General features: G+C 35.8%; 1 pseudogene across 1 annotated transcript; it reads right to left on the bottom strand.

Annotated features, from left to right (window-relative positions):
* Positions 1-21,492: 21,492 nt before the first annotated feature.
* LOC110287863 lies at positions 21,493-22,495 on the bottom strand (annotated as a pseudogene). Its single transcript, XR_002377256.1, has one exon. The product of XR_002377256.1 is annotated as a cathepsin B pseudogene (transcript).
* Between the last annotated feature and the right edge of the window lie 2,049 nt (positions 22,496-24,544).

The following is a 24,544-nucleotide window of genomic DNA, read 5'->3' as shown; positions in this document are numbered from 1 at the left end:
TGAAGAAAATTTGGAAGATTTTTAGCTTTTTCTCCTCAAATATGTCTAAATAATAGATTCCAGGATAGATTTTAAATTTCAAAGAAAATTAATTTGTACACAGAGATAAAAATGGCAGGGGTAGAAATGAATACGAGGTGTTACTAATTCTTCAAGTAATAGACAAGAAGATCTTGAAAAACTCTTTAGGTTACTACGAGTGAAGACAAAGAGTGAACCTATTTATCCATGTTCTATGTGACATATATTTCAGTGTACACTTGAAATGGCAAAAGAGTATACTAACTATACTATTCTTTTGTAGTAAATTTCTTACAATTTTTAAAACTTTATTCAATAAAATAGGTTCCAAATATAAAAGTGCCAGTAGTAGTTTTTATACAGATATGGTAAGGAGAAAATATTTTTAATTTGAGGACAAAACAATTGAGGAATTTAGTTGAGGACAGATTCTTAAGTTATAAAATTATCATTTTTAACTAAGAGAAAGAACAGCATTAGTTTTATTTATATTTATATTTAATTAAAGTATAAGTATATAACTTTATTTTTCCTAATCTTCCCATTAGTCCCTTCCATTTTCCATCCTTTCAACCCTTCCTATACCCATATCTAAAATTTATAGCTTGTTTTTAAAAGTTATTTCTCTTATACATGTATATGTATGTATATATGCACAAATACATAAATATGTTCAATTGAGTCCATTATTGTTGTTTATGTGTATATAGTTTCAGGCCTGACAATTTAACTTTTTATTGGGTTATCAGTTAAAGGGATCATTTCAGAAATAGATTAATCCTCTCTCTCAGCAGTCTCGTTAGTTGCCTGTATTTCTGTGTCTAGGAATGGGACTTGTAAGAGTTCTCTCCTTTTGCTTTAACATATTTATTGATATTGCTCTTTGTTCAGATCTTGTTTGTACAGTCATTTCTAGGAGATACAATCTAAAATACGTGTCTCTGGTATTCTGGTTCTTTGAAGTTATTCCTCATTCTATTCTAGAATGTTTTTTGAGCAAGGAAAGAACTGTGGTAGAGGTCTATCTATTGGATTAGCTAAGATCCTCTGATATCTGCATTATGGCCAATTATAATTCCCTGTGACAGAAAGATAAGCTTGTTTTATGGGTAGTGATAATTGCACTTATTTGAGGGTATATTGCTAAAACTTAAAATACAGTTAGGATTTGTGCTGGTCTAATAAAGTGGTGGTAGTTGCCTTTTTTCTTTTCTTCTTCTAAGATCTATGTCATATCATTAACCCTAGAAAATAGTCTAGGTTTCTCGTATCAGTCATGATTTCCACTCAAAATCAGGTACACACACACACACACACACACACACACACACACACACACACAANCACACACACATACAACACACAAACCACTAAATATTCAGACCTATATCTATGATGAACACAGATACAAATTTCCTAAATAAATAATTAGCAGACTGAAGAGAAACACATAATTTGAAAACCATTCATGATGATCTAGTTGGCTTTGTCCCTAAAATGCAGGCTTGGTTTAACACATGGAAGTGAATTAATATTATGAATTCTAGAAATGAATTTAATAACAAAATTACACTGTGATTTGATAGATGAAGAAAGTCCATTGACAAAAATTTCATGATCAATGTTAAACAATGTAGGACTAAAGAGAACATACCTCAGTATAATAAATGCTAGATATGACAAGTTCACAGCTAACATAATTCTAAATGGAGAAAACATAAAGCAATAACACTAAAATTAAGACAAAGACAGGGCTGTCCACTACCAGTATTAATATTCAATCGAATTCCAGAAGTAGACCAATAAGTCAATAGTAGACCTATAAGGCAAGAGAATAAAATTAAAGGAACAGAGTTAGGATAAGAAGTCTGACTATCCTTATTTGCAAAATATGTAATATTATACACAAGAAATCTCAAAAATTCTACCAGACAATTTCTAAAAACCATAAAAATTTTCAGAAAGTGGGAGGGTACAAAATCATCTTGCACAACTCTTTAGCTTTTCTGCATATGAAGAACAAACATTTAGGAAAAGATCATTCTTTTGCATACTCTCATTTACAATAGCTGCAAAGACAATAATATACCATGGAAAGAACCAAATTAAGGAAGTAAAAAACCTCTAAATTAAAAACTTCAAATCTCTAATGTAATAGATTGAGGAAAGACACTAGAAAATAGAAAAATATCCTGTATTCAGGAATCGTCAGGATTAATATGAAATAACCACTCTATTAAATGTAGTTTACAGATTAAATACAATCCAAACCAAAATATGCACAATATAAAACACAGAAATAGAAAAAAGACTATCATAAAGTTCATATGGATGTAGAAAATACCCCTGATAAACAATGTAATACGGAACAAAAAGAATTGGTAATCTAGACTTCAAGATAGATTATAGAGATGGCACAAACTATGCTACTAGCACAAAACAAACATGTAGATCAAATAAATAAATAGAAGACCCAAACACGAGTGCTTGTAAGTATAGCTATCTGATACTTGACAGAGGTGGTTTTTCCCTCCCCCACCCCCAATTAAATGTAAGTGAGGAAAAAAAAAAAAGTGAACATATTCTAGGCTTTAAAGGATCTCTGTGGCTGCTTTGTGACAAAGAGGTTGGAGGAGATTAAGATGAGATTGGGAAAGACAATGTAGATATGATTATAATGTGTGAAAAATGATCATATACCTATTAGATTAGTGTATTACATATAGCCTGCTATAGAAAAAATAGATGTGGTCTGTTTTCAAACACTGAGAAAATAGGCAAGTAAGAACAAGGACATAGAGTCTGAAAGGATGTGTGCGACTTGTGGACAGTCATTGGAATGGGGAACAGTGGAAGCACTTCATTGAAGTGATGGACATTCATGAGCTCTGGATACGTTTATTTTTAGAAGCAAAAGTACATAGAAACAGGTGTTAGGTATCATTGAATTGAATTATCCATTTCTTTCAGGTTAGAAGGAAAGCAGTATAAAATGTGTAGAGATGTATAAATATGCATACATTTGCAAAGACATTCTATGTTGCTGAACTGTGACCTCTGTAATGAATATGAACTGTATCACTTGGCAATCAGAAATACTTGAAAATGTATGACCAAAGAAAAATTTTAATATAATTTCATTGAAGAATGACTGTAATTGAAAACTAAATTAACATCCCAAGCTAAAAGTAGACAACTAGCTTTTTAAATGTCTGGATAAAATAAATTTTGAAACAATAAAAATTTAAAATATCTTTTCACTATCTGTATATTTCCAGCACATAGGAAAACACTAATGATATTTCCTGAATCTCAAAAAATTTACATGCACCAAAGCCACACTTTCCACAACTGCAATTTGTAATTTTCATTAATGAGTTCCAGAAATGTGTGTTCAGATCTTAATGAGAATAATTAATAAAAAATATAAAACCAATACAAAACTTTTATGTATTTTAGCATTTGGTTGCTCTTGAAGTTATATTTTACACTTAGCTTGAATAATATAAATTTATAGTAGTTGAGTCTTGAGAGATGGCTCAGTGGGTAAATGTTTGTTGTATAAACATCCTAATTTCATTACTCTACAGCAAGATGAGAGGTAGAGACGGCAGATTCCTGAATCTTATAGGGCAGCTAGTCTAGGCTACTCAGCAACAAGGAGGAGATGATATCTCAAACAAAGTAAAAGTAAGGACCAACACCCAAAGTTGTCTTTAAGTACACACACACACACACATACACACACACACACACACACACACACACACAGAATGGTGCAGAATCTTCTAACCACTTAGGATTCTTGAAAATCCAAACAGTGTCAATACATTCAACAGTGGAAGCATTTATGCAAACTGCTAGTGGAGTATATAAAAGAATAATATAAGTTATGAACATAATTCATTCCAAATGTGAAACAATGTTAATATGAATTTACTTAACTTCCATGTATTTGTTACCACAGTTGCACAGTGTCTACATCCAGCATCAAGTCCTGTAGCTAAGTATCAAAATGCTTAAAAATAATGTATTTTGAGACATAATTTCTACATCCTACTCACTATGCTATACCACAACTTTTATATTTTATCTAATTGGCATGATCTTGTGAAGGAATACAAAAATGCCTCTTTTTATTTAAGAAAAAATGCCTCTTAAGCTTCAGTCTTGAATATACTGAATCTCATAATTATGGGAAACAAAGACACAGACTCAAAAATGTGGACTATGAAAATGTAAGTGAGTCTTAGAAATGAAGCCATAGTTAGTTATAATAACTTTCAGCCTTCCCCTCCTAAATCTATGTGTAAATTACTATTTTGTTTTGCAATTATGAATTGAAGCGAGAAGTGAGGGGAGGTGGGAGGATATATAGGGAATTCATAAAATCTATTATTCATAAGCAGAGCTATGCCAATGTGAGGATGTTAAGAAGGCTAGGATTCATGCCTGGCACTCCTCTTAATACTCACCCAAAGATACCTTCAGAAATCAAAGATTTCTAAGTCACAGGGGTCACAATGCACGTTGGCGTGATAGATGCACCTACAAAAAGCCCCATTCATCTTTGAAGAATGGATATGTTTTTCCCACATAAAATAATTCAGAAGAGAGAAAAGAAAATTATAACCTAATATTTCTTAAAAATCAGAGAAAAGGCAGATAGAGAGAGATGCTTACCTTAGCCTACAGTAAGTAATGCATTTGAGAATAATTATACCACGTGTCAACTTAAAATGTGCTCTTGAGGCATAAACCAAGACAAAGAAATGGAAGTAGTTTTTCAAAGCAAGGTAAAAACGAGCACAAAGACTAATAAAACCAATAATATTTGTAAATGATGAAGTCAGTTATACAGTAGTTTTATACCAAGAGTCCTGGTACTTTAAAATGTTTAGATATAATTTCAATTAAATTTATTTCTGTTTTAGAAATGACTCCCTCAGCAATAATCTACCTTAATATATATAGAAATAGAAGAACTCAAAGATTCCTAAGGGAAGATTGTTGCAGCAACAAACCTTCTGTATACATACGTGAAATTGAGGAGGGGGTGGGGAATCTAGCTGAAATGTCGTGGACTATGGAAAACAGTTGACTTTTAAGGGTGAAATAAAAATTCTAAGTGACCTGTAAAGACTAAAATGACCTTATTGCACGTGATATGAATGAATTTTAGCTTTGGTACCTCTGGCCTTAGACAGCTTTGGAGATACCTTCGGACAATTTAAACTTGATGAATGGTGCTACTAAAATCCTGACAAGGAGACTGTACACAGAGATGATGTTTTAGGAGGGAGTGAGGAATGCATTACCTACCAAGGTAGACTGGTAGCCAAACACTAGAGACTGCCATATCCGGGATCCATCCTGCAATCAGCCTCCAAACGCTGACACCATTGCATACACTAGCGGGATTTTGCTGGAAGGACCCTGATATAGTTGTCTCTTGTGAGACTATGCTGGGGCCTGTCAAACACAGAAGTGGATGCTCACAGCCAGCTATTGGATGGATCACAGGGCCCCCAATGGAGGAGCTAGAGAAAGGACCCAAGTAGCTGAGGAGATCTGCAACCCTATGAGTAGAACAACAATATGAACTAACCAGTACCCCCCGGAGCTCGTGTCTCTAGCTGCATATGTATCAGAGGATGGCCTAGTCGCCATCAGTGGAAAGAGAGGCCCATTGGTCATGCAGACTTTGTATGCCTCAGTGCAGAGAAATGCCAGGGCAGGGAACTGGGAGTGGGTAGGGAGGGAGTTGAGGGGGGAGGGTGTGGGGGACTTTTTGGATAGCACTGGAGATGTGAATGAAGAAAGTACCTAATTAAAAAAAAATTGTAAAATTACAACTAAAAAAAAAAAAAAACGAAGTGGGAGTTGGGGAGTGGGTGGGTAGGGGAGCAGGGTGGAGGGAAGTTATAGGGAACTTTCGGGATAGCATTTGAAATGTATATAAAGAAAATATCTAATAAAAATAAATACATAAATAAATTTTTAAAAAGTAAAAATAAATAAATAAATAAGAGAGAGAGAGAGAGAGAGAGAGAGAGAGAGAGAGAGAGAGACTGGAAACAAAAAAGAAAGACCAGCCAGCCCTGACCACCAGTCAGCCACCTTGCTGCTTTTGGTTGCAGGGACTTATAAAACAACTTTAAAATGATTTATATGCTCTAATAATTAACTTGGAGAAAGTTGAGCATTGACATTAGCCGTTTTGCCTTGTTCATGAATGGAATTTCATGGTAAAATCAAGGAAGTAAGTCTATATTTAACTTAGTTATCAGTTCCATGATCTTTTTGGTGACCATTTCCAGATTCCTGCACTAAGTGCCAAATGCTCAAGGACAAAATAAGTGGTCCCCAGAATTCAATGGCCATCATTTCATTTCTCCATTGCATGTTCCTATTTCCAATTATGTTATTACTATATTTACATTAAAATTGATATCAACCTGTTGCTGTTCCTTTAAGAAGTCATAGTACTTTACCAGTTATGTTTGCACTCTGAAATCAATGGCATCACCATTTTTAAGACCAGGACTCTAGTTATAGTTACTATCCAAAAGGGTCATAGATGGATGCAGTGCGACCCAGAGGTTCCTTCTCTTCATTTTCACTCACTGCCTGTTGCTACCTTACATGTATGAATATGTTGGTCAGCTGTAGTGCCATAACTGGAAGTGATTATTTTAGAAATGCTTTCCCCTTTTCCAGAAGAATCTGGAAAAACAACAGAAAGAGCAGATAGACCATGGAAACAGATTTTAGGCAGAGATCTGATGGGAAGTGAGTTAGCTTTCACCCTTACCTGGCATTTTAACTTTCACTTCTACAAACTAGTTCTGTCAGGGATAATGTTATACTTATATTCCAGGTTTTTGTTGTTGTTGTTGTTGTTTTGTTTTGTTTTTTGTAAAGTCCATGTTCAGGTAAGACTGTGGCAACAAATAAATCTCTTCATCCTGTATCAAGGAAACTTCATGTTTCAGCAGATGAAGAACATTCTGGAAAACACAAAAGTCAAATGCAGAGTTGGAGAGACTAGTTCTATTGAATAAAATAAAAACAAAACAAAACAAAACAAAACAAAAAAACAACTCTCACAGGTATGGTTCAGAGACCATTGCAGAAAAGGAGATAGAAAGATAGTAAGAGGTAGAATAGCAAGAAGTTTGCTGTGAGACTGTCCTTTCTAATAATATCAGAAACTACACTCATAAACTCTTAACAGGACTACTGCATAAACTTAACCCAAAGAAGAACCATAGCAGTAGACAGGCCAAAGGGGACTGGGAAAGAATGACAAGAACTCAACCCTACACAAAGATCTATAAGTAATTAAGGAATATTGAAAATAGAATAAAGAGTCTTGTCCAAGGAAGAATACATGAATTGATTATCCAGCACCAAGTGGCTAGCCCTACAACTTACGTACAGGTAACATTATAAAATGTGAATAAGTTATGTTTAGGAATATATGTGTATATACATATGGATGTAATAACCATTAATGAAAAAAAGCTGTGAATTTGAAATAAGCAAAGGTATATGGAAGGGTATGAAGGGAGCAAAAGGAAAGTAGAAATGATGCAATTATAATATCAAGCATTACAAAAGAAAAAATTAAACAAAATAAAAACTTGGAAACCAATCAACCAAACCAATCCAAAACAAAAAGAATGTGGCCAGAGGGCTTTGGATGGCACACTGCTCCCTCTGCTGGACAGTGGAGGGCAGAGTAGAGAATAAAGTATCTTCAAATTTAAAGGTTTCATATGATATCTATTTTTCTTCACACTGATAGAGAAATTAATATAGACAATGACAAACCTAAGAAATTTAAAGGCACAATGACTACAAATCATTGAGAATAAGAGCCTCTAGTAAAACCTTTCTCTAAGTACAGATGTGTCTCCTGTGCCCTGCCCATTTAATTTTTCAATCAATGCAGAAATCAAAGATGAATTTTCATCTGAGCATTGCTATTGATTTGTTTTGAAGACAAAACTAGAATTTCTGTCTCAAATCAGTAATATTTGGTACATGTGTACACACTGTGCATACTTTGAACATCTTCTGTCACCATACACATAGTGCACACCTTAAACATGTTCTGTCTGTGAGTCATCCCTATGTGCACATTGTACATGTGCTAAAAGTCTATTTGTATACCATCCCTAAAATTAGTTTCCTGGAAATGTATTCCACTCTGGAAAAAAATATCATAAATACATGCTTACATGGCAAAGAAGGTTATAGCAATGACAATCTAAGTTTAAGTTTACTGCAGTGTAGACATGATTCTTAATTAAGTATAGTAACAAATATGGCAAAGAAGAGTCTGAGTCATTTGAAACTTTAAGATATAATTTAAATTCACATATATTATAAAGTAAATGGTGAAATTCATGGTTTCTTACTCATTTTCATTCATTCACTCAACAAATGCAATACTGACTATGTAATAGGCTCTGAGATGAGTATAGGAAAAGTTTACTTTTATCAGCATTTCCAAATCAAACCCAAAATAAGGATTTGATTGCAAGTTATTCCTATGGAAAGTGAGTTAAAGAAGACACCTGGTTATGGGCAGAGGGAAGTGGGACAGGGACAGAAGGAAGCCAAATAAGGGCCCTGATTGGGAAGTATACTATTGAAGCTACTGGAGTTCATCATGTAGGATTTTGGAAGCCACAGTAGAGCATTGCCTGTGAGGACCCTGTGAGGACCACAAGAATTAGAATATTTTCTATGGTACCTTTTATGAATTATCAGTTAAGGGTTTAACCAATGTTGGAAAAAAATGGACCTTGCATACAGAACTGTAAACAGAGTTGCTCTGCCATTCGAGGAAGCTGAGGCAAAGAGATCCTAGCTTCAGAGCACAAAAAGGCAAGACCGAAGAAATAAAAGACCATCTGCCAATCTGCTAGAGAATAGCATCATAGTTAGAACACAAAATCCAGCCTTAATGAGATCACAGCTACTAAGAAAGAGTATGGGCACAAGGATTGTGGTCGATGGATCTGGTTATAGCAATTATTTAGAAGTAGAGAATATTGTAATTATTAAGATTGGCAGTTGATGAGTTAAAGAATAGAGGCATTAGCTGGTTGATGAATTTGGACCTAAAAAATAACTGAGGATCATCAGAAAATTGGACATAGTTGTACCAGAAAATCCAGCAATACCACTCCTGGGCATATACCCAGAAGATGCTCCAACTTGTAATAAGGACATCTGCTCTACTATGTTCATAGCAGCCTTATTAATAATAACACAAAGCTGGAAAGAACCCATAAGTCCCTCAACAGAGGAATGTATACAGAAAATGTGGTACATGTATACAATGGAGTACTACTCAGTTATTAAAAACAACAAATTCATGAAATTCTTAAGACAAATGGATGGATCTCAAGAATATCATCCTAAGTGAGATAACCCATCACAAAAGTACACATATGATATGCATTCACTGAGAAGTGGATATTAGCCCAGAAGCTCAGATTACCCAAAATACAATTTGCAAAACACATGAAACTCAAGGAAGACCAAAGTGTGGATACTTTGATCCTTCTTAGAAGGGGGTACAAAATACCCATGGAAGAAGTTACAGAGACAAAGTCCGGAGCAGAGACTGAAGGAATGACCATCCAGAAATTTCCCCACCTGGGGATCCATCCCACAAACAACCACCAAACCCAGATACTATTGCAGATGACAAGAGCTTGCTGACAGGAGCCTGATATACCTGTCTTCTAAGAGGCTCTGCCAGTGCCTGAAATGGATGCTCATAGTCATTCATTAGACAGAGCACAGGTCCCCAATGAAGGAGACAGAGAAATTACCCAAGGAGCTGAAGGTGTTTGCATCCTGATAGGAGGAACAACAATATGAACAAACCAGTAACCCCACTGGTTACTCTCTGGAACTAAACCATCAATCAAAGAAAACACATGGTGAGACTCATGGCTCTAGCTGCATATGTAGCAGAGGATGGCCTAGTGGGTCAACACTGGGAGGAGAGGCTTTTGGTCCTGTGAAGGTTTTATGCCCCAGTATAGGGAAATTCCTGGGCCAGGAAGTGGGTGTGTGTGGGTTGGGGACCAGAAAGAGGGAGGAGAGGATAGGGGATTTTCAGAGCTGAAACTATGAAAGGTGATAACATTTGAAATGTAAATAAAGAAAATATCTAATAAAAAGTAGAGAATATTGTAATTATTAAGATTGGCAGTTGATGAGTTCAAGAACAGAGGCATGTGCTGGTTGATGAATTTAGACCTAGATAATAACTGAGGATCATCAGAGAGTAGTTTCATTGCAGATGCTATGGGAATTAAAGAGAAAATCAAGGGCTTTTATTTTCATTGTAATAATACTGAAAGCAAGAAAATGTAGAAACAGAAAAAAATTAAAAAGCAAACATAGTTTGCGAAGGGTCTCAGTGCAGAAGTGGTGAGATATTTAATGAGGAGAAAACTGAATATTCTTTGTGACTTTCCTAATAGATCAGGACAATGTCATGTTCTTCTTACTCATAAATGCAGGTCATTCGTCATTCCATATCAACCCATTCAAGGTTAAAAATTTTAGCGGATGGAAGTGACTCCAGTGGAAAAGTATTTATAAGGAAATACTTCTGATATTCCATCACACACTATGCTTTTTATCATTTGTGGCCGTATCTTATTCTGACCATCAGAAAAGTATAAGCCTGGGTCACATTATTTAAAGTTTGTTGCATGACTTTTATAGGACAGTGAATGTTTGGTGTATCATTAGGCTTTGTTGTGAGTTGGAGATAAGTGGCCATGTTAAATTTGTTGTGACTTTTCACATGAATTTATCTAATTAGATAATATTTGCCTATCATGGGAATGTTTGCTTACTTCAATTGAAGAAATGATGAAAAATGCAATAATGTACTAACTTGGTTCACTGTTATTACCCTGGTCAAAAGAAGCTAAGAAAAAAACAAAGTTCAATTGGTTTTTAGAGTCAGCTTATAAGTATTTTGTCATATCTCTCACCTGTGACTTTCTAAGTCCATTTTTATTATTTTCATCATAGGTGCTATTGTATAAATGAAGGTTTATTTGCAACAAAAATAAAATCCAAGGTGTAAACAATTTAGGAACAAATGTAAAATTAAAACAAATTTTAAAATATGAATATGCAAAGGGACTGTGGCTATACCTAGAAGGACAGACCATTTATTCTGTTACCCAAACCTATGATACAAAAATCCCTGCTCTGCCTCTGCTAGTTCATGTGCTTTTCATGCTGATGCAGTTTACAGTCAGCAGGGAGTCTAGATCATAAATATGCCTAGCGTGAAGCAAAGCAGCTCATTTTCCACTTCTATAATTCTAAGAAGAGGGCCCCAATTCACAAAAGCTCAATGTATCACTTTGAACACATCTATTTGTATCACATCTAAGGAATACTTCCTTGAGGTATAGTATATTCCATAGAACTTAAAAAAAATCTTGTTGGAAATAGGTTTAAAACCTGTTCTGAATTTGAAAATTGTTTATAACAAAATACTATAAATGTTGTTTATTTCCTCAGATGGAGGAATGCGATGAGAGCCATATCCAAGCTTTACAGATACATGGCTTAAGCTAAACCCATCATGTTTCAATCTATCCCTAGGCCTAGGCCTGGCAGCTTCTAGCTTCTCAAAGCCCAGACCATGAAGGCTCCAGCTGCCAAACTCTTTCTTCAATCATAGGCTTAGAATGCTTCACACTCCAAGATTTATAGCTCAATAAACTCACCTTCGAGCTCTTTCTGAACTCTGGCTCGCTATTTCATCTTTGTTGTTCTGGCCCAAATGCCTGTCTAAGCTGCCTGATTCAAATTGGCTTCTCAAGGCTTTTGACTGAATGTTTCTGCTTAAAAAATCTCCGTCTGAATTCCTTGAATTGAACTACACTGACTACACCAACTAAACTGCTCTGACCTGGACTACTTGCTCTGAAGTGGATTGCTCTTAACTGAACTGCTCCGAACTGAACTGAGCTCAAAGCACTCAAGTACTTAAGTGAACTGATCTCTCTCTCTCTCTCTCAATCTCTCTCTCTCTCTCCCTATCTATCTCTCCCTCTCTCTGTCCCTGTACTGCTCTAAAGTTACCTCTTTCCTGTCTGTTGTCCTCATAGGATAGCCATTAGGCATATGCTATCTCAGACTTATCTGTCAAATCTTTCTTTGATTTACCACTTTGTCTGCACCTCAATTAGACTTCATTGTTTGGGATTAAAAGTGAGTACTAAAGAAAAGTTCTGTTATAGCTGGAGAGATTAAAGTTATGTATTCTAGCCAAAGGGATTAATGGTGTGTATTGAGTCTGCATTCTAGTCTGATCACACAGACTTAAAAGGTCTTTGGATATGATCCCTTGCCACAGCAACAATATTTTTGAATTAAAATTTCTCAGCAAAATAGTGATGTTACTCCTTAACCTACAAAGTTAAGAGACTGCAAAACAAAGAAAGAACAGCAGATTGTTCTGCTTCTTTGTATTTCACAGTACAGGGCGTCTGGAAGGGCCCAGATAGTATAAAAATCCCAAACTTATATACTACCAGCCACTTCATTCTCATGTCTTTGGTGTTCAACTCTGTCATAGTTTGAATAACAATGGCATCCAGTGACTTTCCTGTTTGAATACTTAGTACCCAATAAGTGGAAGTGTTTGGTAAGGATGGGAGAGGTGAGGCTTTGTTGGAGTAGGTGTGACACTGGAGCTCAGCTTAGAGATTTCAAAAGGCCACACCACTCCACTTTGTTCTCTCTACCTGATACTAGTTGCTCAGATGTAAACTGCTAGCTATTGCTCCAGCAGCATGCCTGTCTTCCTGCTGCCAGGTTTCCAGCTATAAAAGTCATACATAGACTTACCATCAAAAACATGAATGAGCAAGCGCCCAATTAAAAGTTTTCTTTTGTACATTGCCTTGGTTATGGTGTCTTTTCTCAGCAACAGAAGAGTAACTAACAGAAAATGCAAGTTATCTTACTGAATCCCTTGATTCTCAATTCTTCAGTTTCTATCTCAAAATGTACCATAGGGTTCTGCTGACTTCAGCTTGAGTCCTAATAGTATCTGTCTACCTATATCCCCACCATTCCAGCTACCTGCCTAACTATTGTTTCTATTTGTTTGGAAAACTCAGGCTAATGGGGTATATTAGCAAATAGTAAAAATATTCAATGCTTTAGAAGTCTGAAAAGCTTCACAATTGCATGACTGGCAGCAATCTTAAATTGTGTCACATTATTTTTCTAATGCAATGTCACATTTCATTCTTATAGTCTTTTAATGAACAATTCATAAGTCTATACAGGTTTTTCTTTTGCCATGCCATAGAGAGTCATTATCATTGAACATGTCAACTTTCTTTAGATATGGAGATTCAATCAATTAGGTGGAAGATTACAAAGTAGTGCAGAGTCATGCCATCAGGAGAGTCAGTATCTGACTCCATGCTATCACAACTAATGAAAGAAACATAATGATATTTAAAACAGCCAGTATCAGCAAGGTAGTCATATAGGACACTTTTTCCCTCTACTATAATTGAGGTTAAAAAAAAGGGTGTTATCCATTGGCCACAGAAAGTGGATCAGTATGTTATTTGTACTGTGATAATAAGTATAGTCATTGACAGACGAGCACATCCTAGCAAGGCCTTGGTGACTCAAGGTTAGTGGCTATTCTTGTATATATCTACTTGATTTTCCCCTTCTTTTCACTGACAGTAATAGCAATTTAACAGGTCATGGGCAGTGCAACAAAGGAAAAATTGAAGCATTTACCACCATGATTTAGAAAAAGATCCAGGACAGTGCTACTCACTATTACAGACAAAGCTCTTTTAATAAGATAGGTTTTTACAAAACTGAGGCTGAAGCAAAATACATATCCCAGGTAATGAGCTGCTGAGTTGGTAAAAAATATAAGTGGAGTTCAAAAATCATCAAAAATTGTTTCTTTTTCATAGCAGACTTTGAGACACTGTGCATGAATTTTCATACGGTGATATTAAAAATCTACCAAATCATATGGACAATGTAGGACTCAAAATTCTACATTTTAGTCAGCATATCAAGTATATGAATATTGGTATTGATATTGATCACAAGACCCTTCACTCGTGATGTCATCCAGATACTTCCATCTGATGGGAAAAGAATATTGTGTTGTCTTTTAGCATCATATAAATTGGTTACAATAATGAATTGGATGCAATAAATATTTCCTTTCCAGTGAAATGTGGTAAATTAAAATTTTGTTTATAATTTTATATGCATGAGTGTTGTGCTTGAATGTACTATGTGTGTTCCTGGTACCAGCAGACCTCAGAAAGGCATGGATGCTCTGAAACATTAGGTTGTGTGTTACTCTGTGACTGCTGGGACTCAAATCCAAATCTTCTGAAAAAGCAGAGTGCACTTTACTCTGAACATCTCTCTAGTTCCCTTGAATCAGATAAATTTTTCAAAGAAGAAAAATGCCTAAATCTTATGCATACAGCTGTTTTACTATCTTGTTTTAAAATATGAATATTTAAACAATTTACATTGATGAGATAGTCACTGAAAGATATAAAGAAATTATACTAATGAGCAAATATCTATAAGCTTCAAGCTATAACATTCACTTCTGCAAATCATATTTGTCTATCTTTACAGTGAAGTGGTGTTTGGCAATTTGATGTCTGACTAGTCAAAAGACTATAACAATGCCCGGGGCCTAGCAAACACAGGAGTGGATGTTCACAGTCAGCTATTGGATGGATTACAGGGCCCCCAATGGAGGAGTTAGAGCAAGTACCCAAAGAGCTAAAGGGATCTGCAACCCTATAGGTGGAACAACATTATGAACTAACTAGTACCCCGGAGCTCTTGAGTCTAGCTGCATATGTATCAAAAGATGGCCTAGTCAGCCATCACTGGAAAGAGAGGTCCATTGAACTTGCAAACTTTATATGCCCCAGTACAGGGGAATGCCAGGGCCAAGGCCAAAAAGTGGGAGTGGGTGGGTAGGGGAGTGGGGGCGGTATGGGAGACTTTTGGGATAGCAATGGAAATGTAAATGAGGAAAATACCTAATAAAAATATATTTTAAAAAAAGACTATAACAAGATATTTTGCCACATTGATTAATTTGGTCATGATGAAACCACATGTTTTAGCTATAGCTCCTTAGATAAGATCACATTAAAAGAAATTAACCATGTATTATACAAGGTAGTTTTCTTATGGTATTTATGAGCAAATATATATAGCCAAAATCAACCTGCATAAGGCTGAGATTAAAAAAAAAAAAAAACAACTAATAGTCACTGACTAATTAAACTGAGAAAAAAAAACCAAATAAACAAAATAATCCAACAAAATGATGGTAACTTCTTTCTTTCATGCTCCCATATTAAGTGTGGAATAACAATAAAATTGCTCAAATGCCAGCATTCTCCATTCCTACTTCAATTACAAACTTAAAAGTTCTGCTATTATTTGATGCCCTTAGGACTACAAGAGACTTACATTTTGAAGGAATAAGACAAAGTTAGAAGTATAGAATTTGTATGGATTCTAATTGGTTTCTTACCTCTAGCAAACGAATGATCAGTTTAATTTACTTATTTTTGTTGTTGTTTTGTTGTTGAATATTTTACTGATTTTTGCACTACAGGCATTTACATCTATATTAGTAATAAATGTCAAATAACATTAGCCATTAGCAGAAGATCGGTTTCAGATTGTGTGTGATCTGAACAATATATTATTCCTACTTTTCCAAGAGATTTCAGTGGAAATACAACACAATGAGCCAATGTCAGGACCCAGTTTTCCACATATCCAGACTTTTCAACTATCTTAAGCACCAACCAAATATGGAACTTCATAATATGCTATGTATTCAACAAAGAAACAGTCATCCTGATACAGCACTATTCATACACAGTGACAACTAAGATCAGAACAATTGCATCTAAGTCAATTTAAGTTAACACATACTGCTTAAACATGCATTTCCATATTCCATAACATTTTTGAGTATGGAATATCCATTGAGGACCCAATTTTTCATTAGTAAAACATGTGATAAAGCTAAGGTCTTTCTCCAGAGTCACAGACCTAGTATGTCATGATGTGGGATAGTTTAATAACACTGTAAAATCAATTTTCATAACCTCTATTCCTTTGAAACATTGTCATGACACACAAACAAAAGTAAAATATCTAAATGATTTTCATAATATGTTTTAGTTCTTATATTTTTAATATATATAAAAATAAGTCTGCATAGGAACCCTGCCTACCTTCTACATGCTTTCATGACACTCTATAAAACATTACAAATTTTCTATTCTAATTTGTGGAAGATGAATTACATTATTATTTGAATCAATTATTTTTCCCTTTATATATAATATTATTAGTAGATATAGGTTTGTTTTAGTTATAAAAATAAAAATTAGACTCAGGATTATAGATACAAAAAAAGAACACTAAGTTGGGAGCTGGCAGGGGCAGTTGGAAAAAAGCAGTTTAGGATAGTATGACCAGTATACTCTGTGTAAATACATATAAATTTCAACAAATATTAAAAATTGCCTGAAACTTTTGCAATTATACAGCCATACATTGTAAACTATGTTTATGACTTGAACAACCAAAGTTAAAGTTAATGAAACATTATTTTCTAATTAATTTAGTAAATAATGCACCAGTCAGTTTCTATCTGCAAGGAATCATTGCCCCTTCCTAATATCACCTCAAATTTCTATTAAGGAGTGAACTTGTTTTTCTACAATTTCAACAATCTTGGAGGATTGAACAACTGATACCAAGGACATAGGGCACCACCTCCTTCTTCTCTTAGCCCTGTATACCTGGGACTGCTCTTTCAGTAAATGGACAGTCCTCTTGATGAATATGGACTCTTGACCATCTGAAGCAGGGGGCATGGAAGGCATAGCAAGGTGATTCATCTTAGCAAGCCGTGACCTATAGTAGCTCATTTCGTTTATTATACAAGTCACTTTCCCAGCTTTAGAACAGATTGTTCTTGGTTTCTAGCCTCTGGTAAAAGTTATGGGTATCAGTCCATTCTTTGCTATCTTTCTGCTTTATATAAATCCTTCCAATATATTAAGTTCATTCAATTTTCTGGCAGTAGTCTCTATTAATACAAATGTAAATTCTAATGCATACTTTGTCAGTTCCTTGTTTCTAAATATTATAGGGCAGAAGGAGGAATTAAATAAACCAATTGTCCTTGTATATATGAGTATATATGTATGTATATATATATATATATATATATATATATATATATGTGTGTGTGTGTGTGTGTGTGTCATACACACACACATACACACATATATATCATACTCTTCTCATAAGGTGCTTGGCATTGCCAAATCTACAATACCTGTGCTCTTGCTGCCTGAACATAACTGAAATAATATTAAAACATAATGAATGAGGACTTTCATTTCCCATACAAATTATTTAATAAAATAATTGCAATTCAAACTGAAGACAAAAATGTATAAACAGATATACACACATATGGAATACCAACAAAAATTTATAAAATTATTGGGATTGAGTAGCAAATGAACAATCACTAAATATTCTTTGTTCATGAGGAGCAAAATTTTATGTTAAGCTTCAGAAAACAATTACAGAATAGGAGACTTCTGAAAATTGGAGTGAGAGGTCATGGAAATGTCTTTCCAAATAGGTTTCACTTCTCTACAATGAGTGCAATATTCACTAATAAGATAAACATTAGAAGTAACTACCCCTACCCTGAGATGTCCCATGGGAAAATCTTTTTATTTGTTACAGAAAACTGCCTAAAAATCTACTATCTGGTTTAAAGTTCTTTTTGACCATAACTACAGGATTTAGAAGCTATTTAACCTATAAACATTAAAACCTCCATGCCCTTCCATTTGAGATAAAAACAAAATAAACCTAATAAGAATCTGTTATATGTCAATAAAAGATTCATGTACTTAGATGAGGTCATGGATTGTAACTTGAATTTAATAAATTTGCAAAGTCAAGGTCAGCTTGAGAAATGCTATGTAGAGTCATTGAGTTTGTTAAGGACATCATCTGAGTGAAGGCTGAAGTTTCTTCTCAGCACACATATTTTTGACCAAGAAATGGAACTTTTGTTAATTATAATTACTTCTCAGATTACAGCAATTAAATTTTATAAACTTCATTGTTTGCAAATATATTTAACAAGTTGTGCTTTTAGTAGTCATGTTTCTAACCTTTATGTATTCTAATGTCTACAATAATAAATATATTAACTTATTAGTGTATCTCTACATGAATATCAAATTTTATTAATCAACAATTTTATACACTTATTTGCTTTGCTACATTTCTACACCTAAACTTCTCTCTCTCTCTTACCACTACTACTACCACTGAATCCTTTCTTGCCAACAAGGCCCCTCTTATTTTTGTGTCTTATCTTGTTTCCTTGTTGATTTTATGTGACCTATTGTATTTAATTAGGGTTGTTTGCATGAGCACAGATAGGGGCTTATTTCAAGGAACATCAGTAAGTTATTAGTTCCTATAATAATGAGGAAAATAACAACTCCTCCCCCAACAAGCATTCATTGTCAATATTCCCTCAGACAGAGGTGAGGCATGCATCTCCATCCATGAAGGGATGTTGATGGTCCTCATGTTGTTCAGATCACCACAACTTGTATGAGTTTGTAAGTGCTATAGCTACATAGACAGCATTCTTTCTCATCATCAACCTTTTACAATATTTCAGTCTCCTATAATACTCCTCGAGTCTTGGATGGTTCATATAGTTGTTAAGAGTTGAGAACTCAATAGCCACTTATTTTCAGTACTTTGGACATTTGTTTATGAGTCTGCCTTAACCATTGTCCACTATAAGCAGAAACTTGTGTGATCAAAGCTGAATGCAGTATTAATCTATCAGACACAAACATAAATATTTTGAAGCAGCTTCACAACATGTTCACTTACCAAAACTGTAGTAGAAGGTTTGAGGGCCTATGACTTCCACAACAGCTATGAGCTTTTGGCATGACTTATAGCAACAAACATAGATTTCTCTTATGGAATAAAAGCAGTTGTTTATACCAATAACAGTCACACCATTATAGCCATAGCATCATATTGCCTTTCAGGTTGATATTTGTGTTTCAGGATTCATAGCTGGGTAATACCATTGATGAACCCCCTGCTCCCCATACCTGCATTACAACTTCCAGTACAATGAACACTAGCCTTCAGGGAGGAAATTTCTCTCATAATTCCATTATGATCTCTCTTTACCTTGCAACCAAAGTGTGTGGTATCCTCAACAACAGGTTTCTATCATATAGCACTGGCTGACAATGAAGAGCATTGACAATAGCCTGTATTGTTAGGGGGAAGCCTCTGAGACCTCCCTGGTAGGTGATTTATAGGGAGGTATTCAGTACACAGCATGGGGTTTTTTTTGGATAACCTATGATTTCTGTGTGCAGCATTATTTACTCATGCAGAGTACTTCCATTTAGAGTTTTATTTTGTTATTATATTTTAATTAGTTCACAAAATAGTATGCTTGCACAAGCACATTTCATAATCCTTACCTTTCTGTTTTTTTATCTTCTTGCCCATCCCCTCCTTTTGCCTATTCCTTTATTCTCATCCCCCTTTAATTATTTTTCTAATCCCAGCAGTGCTCTCTACTTATATCTATTTTTTCTCACATTCTGAGCTAGTTCCTGCTTTCTGTGAACCTCAGCCATCCCTTTCATTTAAGAGTTTTATTCTACTAAACAACAAGATCAGATTATAAGTAAGTATTGAGGACATGAGGATCCTTGGAGTAGAAAGCCATTTACAAGAACAATTCAAAAGCTAAATAAATTTTAACTTAAATTAGTATTTTTAAAATGGAAGAAAAATTAATATTTCAGGACACATATTAACAAAGAATACAAAATATTCAGTAGTATCCATTTGAAGCAGAAAACTGTGGAAATATGGTGGGCTCACATGAAGATGCCAACAATGTCATTTCAATGTTGATATGAAAAGCAGTGTGACCTACTCTAGTGATTATTCCTGGTTGTCAACTTGACTATATCTAGAATGAACTATAATCCAGAAATGGAAAGCTCATCTGTGATCCTAATCTGGAGGCTGGGAGATAGAAGTATCTGACCTGGATCTTGACATGGAGATTTTGAGGTATAGTGGCTATGGATCACAGAAGATTAAGGTAGGGAGATTGATGACTTTAAGGTCATCTGGAACAAAGCAAGTCCCAGATCCATGCCTGGTGGCATACAATTTTAATCTGGGCCACACCTTCTGCTGGAGACCTACGTAAGGACATTGGAAGAAGGAAGATTCAAGCTCTCTTCTTTGCCTGCTTGCCTTGTGGGTTTGAGCAACTGCTAGATCCTGGGACTTAAATTCACAGCTGTTGCTGACCATTGTTGGGAGTTGGACTACAGATTTTAATTCATCAACGAATTCCCTTACTCTATAGAGACTATCCATAAATTCTGTGACTCTAGAGAACTCTGACTAATACACCTACAAATGAAAGAATAATATTTAGTAACATAGTTTCACTTTTTTTTTTTCAAACAGATGGAGAATTAGTTTATTGGCACAGCCATTCCTTGTTAAATTGACAGGGTTAAGTGGCGACTACAACAAAATGCAGATTTTTCCCAGACTAGTTTCATTGTGGTGTCTGTTGGTCACCCAGAAAACCGTTACCATGTAACTTGTTTTAAGTCATACAATTAGGAGATGATCTTTAAAACCAGTACAGCTCTTTATACTCAGTTGAGGTACACAAAGCATAAAATCCTATTGAAAAAACGTCAGCTGAGGACAGGACCAAAGAGAGCTGTCCACATTACTAGTGTCGATGGATGCAGATGCGTTGAGAAAAGGTAGCTTTCTCCAGAGTACTGCATTGGGCCTTCAATGCCTGCCATAGACCGCGAAGTGACTAGCTTCAAAGTGCGGCTGACAGGTGGCATCTGTCGGAAGTTGGTATTCATTCTTTTGGAAATCCTGCAGCCAAAGCCCTTGGGTCTGCGAATGCTGGGATGAGTGTGGGAGGGATGACAGGCAGAGTCACAGCAGCAGGCACTACAAGTAGCACTAGTCTAGGGAAAGGCTAGGATGCAGACTGTAATCTGCATCCTAGCCTTGGGAGAGGCTAGAAGGGAGCCAGGTAAGGACAACGCGCTTGGAGGGTAGAGTTGATGGCAGGCAGCTCTGGTCCAGTCTCCAAATCCTTGCCGAAAGCTTCATACATGTTAGTTGAACTCAAAGAATCAGACTCTCCTGTCTGCCTCACTCCCTGTCTGGGTTGTTAAATTTTGGAAAAAGTCCCTAAGGACTGGTCAATCAAGTCACAGCAGATTAGAATCTTCCCCAGTACTGGTCAGTGTGTGGGATTTCAGCGGAAATTTCTGATTCAATCCCACAGTGGTTCTCTCCTCTGAGGATTTAAAGAAGCTACTATCACCCCAGTCAATGTTCCAAGAGTTGGCTCCCAGCCAGAAGGGAACTCCATTCTCTACTGCCCAGCCTAGAATGCAGATGGCATGGCCACCCATCATATCACCAGTTTCATGCTTGTATACTCCTGACTTATAAGTCAAAAAGCCAGCAAACACAGTGAAGGCACCCTCCACTGGGCCATTTTTCTAGATTTCTGCCATGATCTCCTCGCTTTCAAACACGTGGTGGCAAGTGTACCCATAGTGCTTATCTTCTTTATAGGATGGGGAAGTAGCCAGCCTCAAAGCTCTTATTGCTTCTGGAAGTATCTCCTTCTCCAATACACAGGAGATGAGAGCCATCTACTTGATGCTCACAGGGAGGGATGGTGTATGGTAAGCAACCTTCATGAGAATTGTAGACTCTGCCAGAAACCAGGCCTTTTATCGTCCAAAAGCCCATGTTCCAGAGGGATAGCCACCATTACAGCCATCCCCACACTGCATACCACAACGGGTAAGCCGGTCCTCAGCAGACACCTCCATGTTGACTTGGCCATTGGTGTGAAGGCAGATTTGGTCAGAAATGGCTCCCACTGCCCCAAATTCCCAACGAAAGCAGCAGAACCCCTGGTTCTGTTCGATGATGGGGCAGTAGGACCACTGTTCCCGTGTATCAAAGGTTTCAGGTAGATTGATATCCTCACCGAACCCAACCCTTTCCGGCAGCTTGGGTCCACCCAGAATGGTACCACACAGCTTCTTCAGATAGCTTATGTCAACATTGTAGAAGTTGTGTTCAGCCTGCCATGTTGTACTCTGCCTGTTGATATGGTTAATCAGGTCATCCGACAGTGGGTGGAAGGAAAGCTTGTCATGGTCAGTGCCAGCAGACAAGAGAGATAGATCAAGGACCACCACATCCTGGACGCTGGATCCTACACTCATCAAGTGCAGCACGTGACACCCTGAGCCTGCAGCTGCAGTACCTGGTGAGCAGCTCCCATAGCTTTACAATTTAAAAGGCGTTATCGTGAGATCTTGAGATTTGATATTTTAATAAAGTCAAATGAAGTCTTTAATCATATATAACAGCAAGAGTGAATAATGAAGTATAATTAAGTTAAAATAAAACTCACAAATTTAATGGACATGGCCAGATTAATTCATATGCACAGACATAGGTGCAATATAACCAGGAAAATCAAGAGAGAAAAAGTCCTATCATTCAAAAAGTTTCTTTGTGGTTCTTTAGAGTAACTCAAAGAAGTCCTTAAACTTAGGCCACCACAATTTTGTCCGTTTATTTTTTAGACTATCATATAAATACTGCTGTAGAGTAAGCATTGATTTCATACCTAGTCTTTGTAAGGTACTTAACATTTTTGAGATGTAGTTGTGTTCAACATATTACTATTATTATAATTTTGGACAGTTCTTATTTTTTTGTTCACCAGTCTTCTTATACGTTAAATAAATAGTGTGTAAATAGTTATTTTAAATTATTCAAGCAATTTAAATTTAAAAACCAAACAGAAAAGGGGATGATGTAAAAGATGTAAGAAAGAACAAGGATAGGTTTCTCATAGGATGAAGGACGTTTTAGTTGAAAGAGATTCATAAGTGTTTTAGGTTTATTTAGTTTTTTTCTATGCCTGTGAGTGTTTTGCCTACATATGTCTATACATATGTATACTCTATGATTGTGGAGGCCAGAGAAGAATGTCTGATCCTGAGAAACTAGAATTACAAGTGGCTGTGAACTACCACGTGGTTTCTGGGAATAACACTTCTATCTTCTGAAAGAATAGATTTGTACCTGGGTCCTCTAGAAGAGCAGTCAATGGTTTTAACCACTGAGCAAACTCTTAGACTCCAGTGGAAAACACTTTAAAAAAATAGATCATGATATTTCACTCTGGTCTTTGTATATAAAAGATACCATTTGTATACAGAAGTGGAGAAGCCATACTAGGCTGTAGGACAGCCAGAACTCAATATGGAACAATAAAGAATAAAAGGCATAGACAGATTCTCTGTATCTTCAGAGCTACAGTTTAATTATTTAAATTAGTTTGGGGACCCTGTCAAATTACCATAAATAATTTTGAGGATTCATTTAAAAATGACAACCAGACACAAAATTTTTAAAAATCTGAAGATTATCATATGATGAAGGAAAAGCAAAATTTCATTCTTTCTCCCCTTTCAACCTCAAAACTTTTCAAATATTATTTCCTTGTTTTTGTAAATACTCAGGAAAATAAAGACACAGTTTCCACTGAATCTCCACAAATACATAATATCGCATCTACAAAAGGTAATAGTTGCCTACTTGAAGGTCTATACTCCATAATCCTCTATCTTCCAATTTGGATCTTTAAATTTTTTTATTAAATTATTTTATTTATTTACAGTCCTAATATTGCCTCCACTTCCTGGTCCCCCCTGAGTTCTTCATCCTATCAACTAACCCATACCTCTCAGAGCTCCCAGAGTCTGAGCAACCAGCCAAAGATCATACATGTGCTGGTCCATGGCCCCCAGCACACATGTAACAGAGGACTGCATTGTCTGGCTTCAGTAGGAGAAGATGTGATTACTCCTATAGAAACTTGATGCTGCAAGGAAGGGGGGTTCTGGGGGAATTGATGGGGTGTTGTTTTTTTTTAAGTTGTTCAGCTATTATATGACCATATACTTCAGCAGAATGACAGTCTAAGCCGATCATTTGTTCTTTTTACTCTTACCCCAATATTTTGTGAGCTTATATACAGAAAGTGCTTTAATACCAGACAATACGATGTGAGAGAATGTTGGCTTGATAAAGTTCTCTCACTATTACACAGACACAATTAATAAGTCACTACCCTTTTATATCAGAACTAGCATCATATGGGACAGTAAAGATAGACATTTTTTACTAGTTTATTATGTAGACAGCAGATCAAAGTAAGAGCATAACACAACCA

Source organism: Mus caroli, chromosome 2 (assembly GCF_900094665.2).
Source record: "Mus caroli chromosome 2, CAROLI_EIJ_v1.1, whole genome shotgun sequence".
In the NCBI taxonomy this organism is placed as follows: domain Eukaryota; kingdom Metazoa; phylum Chordata; class Mammalia; order Rodentia; family Muridae; genus Mus; species Mus caroli.
The sequence above is the reverse complement of the archived record's forward strand: the minus strand, read 5'-3'. Positions and strand labels throughout refer to the sequence as shown.